This window comes from Eurytemora carolleeae, unplaced genomic scaffold, assembly GCF_000591075.1.
Source record: "Eurytemora carolleeae unplaced genomic scaffold, Eaff_2.0 scaffold2353, whole genome shotgun sequence".
NCBI lineage: Eukaryota > Metazoa > Arthropoda > Copepoda > Calanoida > Temoridae > Eurytemora > Eurytemora carolleeae.
In genome coordinates this window covers 10885-19329 of record NW_019398248.1, presented here as the reverse complement: position 1 = coordinate 19329, position 8445 = coordinate 10885, and the positions used below count along the sequence as shown (strand labels likewise).

Genomic DNA, 8445 nt, shown 5'->3' with positions numbered 1-8445 from the left:
ATACACGTTGAAGACGACATTTTACAGAGGTCTTAAATTAATGGTTAACAGCCATATAATGTTTATTAATATTCTTTTTGGTATCAAACAACTTAACAAATTATGGAAGAAGACATTTTAAATATTCACCATCATGTACGTTCACCATATATTTCCGAGGAGGTTTGGTTTTGGCTGGTGGAAATAAACTGTAAGTTGAAGAAAGAGTTTATTGTTAATGTGTTTAAGATTTTTTGTGCAGTCATCGTCGTTTATATTAGTATAAAGAAGACGACGTTAAATTTTTTTTCTTTTTTTTTATCAAGCTTTCACTTTCACACAGGTACACATAAACATGGAAACAAAAAGAAGTTGTCAATCTTATATTACTTCTAAGCTTGTAATTTGAAAAGGCTTGTTAGAAATCCAAACCGAAATAGAAAAGTAGTCTTCATTGTAGTGATATGAACGCCTACCATTTACATTTACTTTTCGTAAGTTATGCTAAATGAACTGATCAAGAGAGGCCTCATAAAAGATCGGAAGCTATTTAACTCATTTTAGAACCTTGATTACGTAATATTCAGGCATTTATAAACACTCTGAAGTAGTGTAAGGGGGGTGGTTCTCTCTCACTTTTCTATAGTGAGTGATGTGCTTACAGTTTTCTTTTTACTCTAAATTTTCTTTCAGGGTCAAAATTTGGCAATATCTGAGAGTAGAAAATGTTTTCTTAATTTCTTTAAGTTTGCCAAATTCAGACTCTGGCAGAGGATATATGCAACAACAAAAAAACTACTCAAAAACGATCCAAAAACGATGTAAAAACGATGTAAAAGCAATCCAAAAAGATGTAAAAATGATCGTTGTAACGATTTTTTCCAATTTTTTTTAACCCCTGGTGGGTTTACACTACCTCCCCTGGTGGGTTTACACTACCTGTGTTTAGGTGGGCGGATGAAAGCTGTAGTGATGTTAGATATGTACTTAAAACTGATGATGATGCTTTTGTCGATACTTTTCATCTGAAGAGGTAATATAGTGATAACCAGAAAACAATGGAATAGAAAGACGACATAATAGAAGTTCTTAAGCGTTTTGATGTTGTTACAAAGCAAATATCTTTACTAGAGTAACTTAGAAAAGCACTATTTAAGTGAAATGAGTCTATTTACACTGTAAAATTGCTATGCATTGAACTAGTTTAAGTCCTAACTTGAGTTTAAAAGTCGTCTTCCTATTTCAGAGTTTTCTGGTTATCACTGTATAAAACTTTGATTGCTGGGATACATATAGAGATTAAAAAATAATTTAGAAGAAAAATATATTTTCAATGATGCTTTTCTGTAAATTGTAAATCTTATTTTGTTGATACTTTTCATTCAAAAAAGGTAATATAAAACTTTAATTGTTGGGATACATAAAGAGATGCAATTTTAACTTGATTCCTCAAAAAAAATTTGTTTCAAATTTTTTAGGTTTCTATCAAAAGTTAACTTCAAGAGTTCTCTTTATTTCCTCTGCTATGTTATGGAGAACATAGTTAGAAAACAAGATGAAGGAAACAAATGGTTCATCACCCAACAAGAATATTCAGGTATTGAAATTAGACATCAAAATTACTGTAATTTCTAGTGACCCGGCACCCTTGAAACCTTTATCTAATCAATATTATGGAAGAAAATTCGTTTTCCTAGATTAAAAATTTTTCCTGCACTGGAAATGCGTAAATTAATTTTGTATAGAAAGTAAAATAGAAAAGTTTAAACATGTATATCTAATTCATACTTGTTCAGACAAAGCTTTTTAAGGTTGTGAAACGGACATTTTCATCTTTACATAGAGGGCAAGGATTATGAAATAGAAGGGAGATAAAACTGACGCGGCCCGCCCTACCATATGATTATTTCAGTCTTTGCGGACGATACTTCATTTGATTAAGAAATATTTATCTGATGAATTACCGTGTATACAATAACCTATTCTGAATATTTCTTATACAAATGAAGTATCCGTCTGCAAAGCATGTATATCTTCCTTCTATTTCATACTCCTTGATGGAGGGTCACTTGAAGACACACTTACCGTCCCTTTAAGGGTGTTACAGAAATCATGCCAAATATCTGTTTCTTTTGTCCATTATGAGTGAAAATATTCGTTGATCTTTTCAAAATTTGATTTAAACTTTAGTCCAAATATGATTATGTGCATAGTAGGGGTGAAACATTTTCTGAAATTATTTAACGAAAAAAAATTGTATTCCTCTTTGACTGGAATATTAAAGCATGTTTACAAAATGCATTTTTCACAAAAATAAAAAATGGCTGTCTCAATTTGGGCGTAATTGGAATCGGGTTGAATATCCGAATTTAAATCAATTTAAAGAATTGAAAAATATTGAAAATTGGCCGAGTTTGAGTTAGGCAAAAAAACAAACATTTTTATTACTTCATGAAATTTATTAAGAAAAAAACTTTGTCCATAGTACATTTTCGATATTTTTCAACTGTGTAAATTGATTAAAACTCATATATTTAAAAGTCTCTATTAAATATAATCTTAGAAGTCACGCACCTCTGCCCCTTTAGTAAAAGTAAATTCAACCTATGTGAAGCGTAAAGTCTGACCGCGTCAACCTTGTTGCACCGGCTAGACCTGTCCATACGGCTAGGTACAGTACAAACTGGGACCGGAAAGGTTGACCCGGCTCGGAAATTCAAATGTACTACGGCTGCTCGTGAAGTAATAATAACTGATTCAATTTTTAAAAAAACGTGCTGCGGCAAATTTATTCAAGAGATAAATCTGAATTTAATAGTAGTCTCATTCTTTAGGGTTACCCTGTTTGTACAAAACAATTAATAAAAAGGAAACATCTGTATCCCTTCTTTAATTAAATACAAAGTATAAATAATAAATACATCTTTGTATACAGGGTAACCCATAAAGGATGAGACTCTAAAGACGACCTAAAACCTTTAAAATATGAAAATCCCAAGGCTTAAATATATATATCTTCTGTCTTCAATATAGCTGTTTAATGGCTTAGTAAAGGAGTGGTATCCGAACAATTGTCTATGAAGTCTCATCCTTTGTGTGTAGTCTTGTATATTTTCCTTGTCTGCTGTTTTGTTTAAAATATGAAAATCCCAAGGCTTAAATATATATATCTTCAATATAGCCGTTTAATGGCTTAGTAAAGGAGTAGTATCCGAACAAATGTCTCTGAAGTCTCATCCTTTGTGTGTAGTCTTGTATATTTTCCTTGTCTGCTGTTTTGTTTGGATCTAAAAAAACGTGACAAAGCCTGAACCGATCAGGCGCGAAGGAACTGTGTTTTTCATAACAAACTTCAAATTTTCTAAACCATATATCTTTGCAACCTAGTGTAGTAAACTACCTTTGATATTTAACACTATTTGATCGAATACAATTAAAAGTTTGAAATATCAAAGTGATGAAAATATATTTCAAAGTGTTGCTGTTTAAAGGGACTGTAAGCTATTTGATTTGGAAAATTTCTTTATGTTTTCTTGCAGTAGAAATGCGCAAGTAACTTTTGCTGTAAACCCAAAATTGAAAATAAAATAAAACTAAAAATAGATTCTAATTTATACTTGATCAGACAAAGCTTTTAAGTGCACTTTTGTGAATCGGGCATTGCTGTCTGTGCGTTGGAGTGTCGCTTTAAATTACGCTAACAATTAATACAAACATGTTTAGAGATGCTAATACTGGTTCACTCAGCTGGAGGAAATAGGGCTCTAAGGGATAGTTTAAGATCTTCTTGGGCCAAACAATCCCATAATACGAGGTATTATGAAACCATAATTTGGTTTTCTTTTAACAATAATTTTAGATTTTCTATAAAATGATATTCCAGGGCCCAACAGGTTATATAGCATAAATATGTTAAGTACACCTGCAGTATGGAAACAGTACAACACAATGGTCGTTTTACACTTTTTTCTAGTAAATTCCTTTCTATATATTCAATTCTCTATGGATATATGCTATACACCATCGTAATTCCTCTAATTAAATAATTTCTTTAGAGACTTAGTAAACATTGATTATTCTCCTGTATGTATAATGTGTAATTATAAGATATGCGTTCTACAGTAATTTGCAGTACACTGACGACCGGAGATATATGTATAGCGTTTAGTAGACAGTGAATATATATATAATATATAATATATATATATATATATATAAGAAGACGAGTTACAAACATCCACATTACATATACAGTTCATAACAAGTAAACAATGGAATAGGAAGACGACATCATAACAATTAGTGTATTTTATGTTGTTACAAAGCAAATAGTTTTACTAAAACACTAATATAGTGAAATGGGTCTCTGTTATGCACTACACAATTCACATATTTGTTTTGTCTCATGATAATTTGACTTTTTAAAGTTATAATTTGATTCTAAGGGTCGTCTTCTTGTTTCAGAGTTTTCTGGTTACCATTGTATTTAGAAAAAATTAAATTAAATTCCCAATTTAACAAGCAATCTAAAATTGGACGTGGACATCAAAAGGAGACTTTTTCATTTTTGTTTGATACTTTTTACCCATANTGATTTTAATGCCCGCGTGTAAATCAATATTGCTTACAGTCCCTGTAAAGCTGGCAGATTTCGGAGAAAAAAAATCCCGCAATAGAGAATTTCTCAATAACCAAGTGAATTTAAAGAACAGTTAACTTTAGATTATCAATTAAGTTCAAATATTGCAAGTCTAGAGTTACAAAAGTTAGTCAAAAAGTACAGTCAAGTGACAATTTAAATTTACATGCCTCTTTTCATAGCTGTCTATAGATCTATGTGAACTTAATTCCTATGTTGTTATGGGACACTGTACAATATTTCATTCCAATAGAAAAATAATACTAAACCATGAAATTACATAGATTTTTAACATTCTTGTGATATTTCTGACTTTTGGAAATGTTTTCCTAAATTTCAAAATATTGTGTCAAAAAGTTTTTTTTTTTTTGTTAAATTTTAAAAATGCATGAGAAAAAAACATTCAATCCGCATACTTTTTTTTGATTTTGTTTTCTATTTAACAACGAGAACATGCTCAAAGATAAAGCCACGATGAAGAAGTAAAATAGAAGATGGGCGCAAAGCGCCCTAAAAGCCTAATATTAATACAATTTAATACAAAACTACATATATAGGGAGACTTTGAGGACACTTACAGAAACTTGACGATAAAACATCTTCTGGGATTCAGGTAAAACATGTTGAAAAATATCTTTTTACTGTATTTCCACCGGCCAATACCAAACTTCCTAGAGCAAATGTTCCCGACCTAAATAGGTTAACCTCCTTGTGTGATAATTTATTTATTTATAATTTATTTAGTTCAGCATATGTTGTACTGTATGATAAACTATATGAGGTACGGTGGTTAAAATTCTTATTTAAGTAAGGATAATTTCCGTTCTGGTATATACTGGGTATCTCACGAAACATGACAGTTGATGAATAGTTTAGAATGTCGTCTTCCAAATATTGGTTAAGATTTACAGACATTTTGCAGTTTAGTTCGGTAGAAAAATCTTTTACTCTAATATATCTTAATCTATGATCGATTTTACTGTAATAAAACTGCCATATCATGTTTATTAATATTCTCCTTGGTATCAAACAACTCTTAACAAATTATGGGAGAAGACATTTTAAAATATTCACGAACTGTTTTGTTAGACACCCTGTACTTTCACGATATATTTCCGAGGAAGTTTGGTTTTGGTTGGTGGAAATAAACTGTAAGTTGAAGAAAAAGAGTTTATTGTTAATGCGTGCAACATTTTAGACAGTCATCGTCGTTTATATTAATACAATATTTATATTAGTATATATATTAGTTTATATTAGTATAATGAAGACGACGTTAATTTTTTTCTTTTTCTATTAAGCTTTCACACAGCCATGGGTACACATAAACATGGAAACAAAGAGAAGTTGTCAATCTTAGATTACTTCTAAGCTTGTAATTTGAAAAAGCTTGTTAGAAATAAAAAAGTCGTCATCATTGTAGTGATATAAACGCCGATCATTTACATTTACATTTTGTAAGATATGCTGAATGAACCGATCGAGAGAGGCCTCATAAAAGATCCATCTGAAACTATTTAACTCGTTTTAGAACCTTGATTACATAATATTCAGGCATTTATAAACACTCTGAAGTGGTGTAAGGGGGATGGTTGTCACTCACTTTTCTATTGTGAGTGATGTGCTTTCAGTTTTTATTTATAGTCTAAATTTTCGTTCAGGGTCAAAATTTGGCATAATCTAATCTAATCTAATCTAATGGTAGGAAATGTTTTCGTAATTTCTTTCTGGCAGAGGATATATGCAACAACAAAAAAACTACTCAAAAAAGATCAAAAACGATGTAAAACGATGTAAAAACGATCGTTGTAACGATTTTCCCCCCCCAATTTTTTTACAACCTCTGGTGGGTTTACACTACCTGTGTTAAGGTGGACGGATGAAAGCTGTAGTGATGTTAGATATGTACTTAAAACTGATGATGATGCTTTTGTCGATTTTCTGATAATGGAATGTTGCAGATATTTAGTTTTTTAATTAAATGATTATTTGGAACTCTTTAAAACTGTTCCCGCATATTCATGGCTATTTATTAATTTTGGCAAATACTGAAATTTACGTAATATAGTATAAACTTCATTGAAAAATTGTCAAGACGACATTTGATAAATTCTTCTGATGTATTCGTTATTAAGGGTTTCACTGTATTAAAAAAAGCTTATGAGAATAATATTTGTTTCAAAATTCCTCAAAAAAAAACGTTACAATTTTTTAGGTTTCTATCAAAAGTTGACTTCAAGAATTCTCTTTATTTCCTCTGTTATGTTATGGAGAACATAGTTAGAAAACAAGATGAAGGAAACAAATGGTTCATCACCCAACAGGAATATTCAGGTATTGAAATTAGACATTAAAATGACTGTAATTTCAAGTGACCCGGCACCCTTGAAACCTTTTCTTTACATGGAGGCCGGGCAAGGATTATGAAATAGAAGGGAGATAAAACTGACGCGGCCCGCCCTACCATATGATTATTCAGTCTTTGCAGACGATACTTCATTTGAATAGGAAATATTTATCTACAATAACCTATTCTAAATATTTCTTATACAAATTGAGTACCCGTCTGCAAAGCATGTATAATCATATGGTAGGGCCGGCCGCGTCAGTTGTATCTTCATTCTATTTCATACACCTTGATGGAGGGTCACTTGAAAACACACTTACCGTCCCTGTAAGGATGTCTCAGAAATCATGCCAAATATCTGTTTCTTTTGTCCATTATGAGTGAGAATATTCGTTGATCTTTTCAAAATTTGATTTAAACTTTAGTCCAAATACGATAATTTGCATAGTAGGGGTGAGACATTTTCTGAAATTTAACAGAAAAAAATTGTATTTCACTTTGACTGGAATATTAAAGTATGTTTACAAAATGCATTTTTCACAAAAATAAAAAATGGCTGTCTCAATTTGGGTGTAATTGAAATCGGGTTGAATCTCCGAATTTTAATCAATTTAAAGAATTGAAAAATATTAAAAATTGGCCTAGTTTGAGTTAGGCAAAAAAACAAACATTTTTATTACTTCATGAAATTTATTAAGAAACAAACTTTTGACCATAATACATTTCAATATTTTTCAACTCTGTAAATTGATTAAAACTCCGATACTCAAGCCAGTTCTATGAATACCTATTTCAACGTGCCTTTTAAACAAAAATGCATTTTATAAGCATACCATAGAAATCCATGTGGATTTTTTGCTTAACATATTTTAAAGGAAACTTTTTTTATAACGTCAAACTCATTTATACAAATACATCGGAAGAATATTTAAAATGTCGTCTTTATCACTTTTCACTAGGTTATGCTGCTAAGAGCTATATGATATATGTAACGCCCAACTATACCTATTGTATGTAAATTGTAAACTTTCTCAGGTTTTTGTAGAGCATAACATTTGATGCACATCTGCTAGACTGTATTGCTTATTGCTTATGTTGATATTGGGGTGGTTACTAAAATGTAAACATGTTTATTGTCGTCTTCTTATTCCAACTTTATTCTGGGAATCACTGTTTACTAAAATTGACTTTTGAATTGGTTAATTGCTAAATGAGGTTGAATTTATGTACAGTGGTTAACATTTATATAATTACAGTGTCGGCTACTCAAATAGTGAAGTAATACAATTTCAGTAGTTGATAATTCATTTGTATAATACACGGAATATACTGTATTGAAATATTTGTAGTTAACACAATTTCCGGAAACGACTTTGTCTTGATATTTATGCTGACCACGGTATTAGAAAAATTATGATAAAAGACAATTTGCCAGGGGTATATAATATATATTTTAATAAAAAAATTATTTTTAAAGATT

General features: G+C 30.7%; 1 long non-coding RNA gene across 1 annotated transcript; it reads left to right on the top strand.

Annotated features, from left to right (window-relative positions):
• The first annotated feature begins 3689 nt into the window (after window positions 1-3689).
• On the top strand, window positions 3690-6560 carry LOC111717097 (uncharacterized). The gene is made up of 3 exons (XR_002768670.1): window positions 3690-3793; window positions 5176-5231; window positions 6490-6560. It is a non-coding gene; the product is annotated as an uncharacterized LOC111717097 (long non-coding RNA).
• Window positions 6561-8445: the final 1885 nt, after the last annotated feature.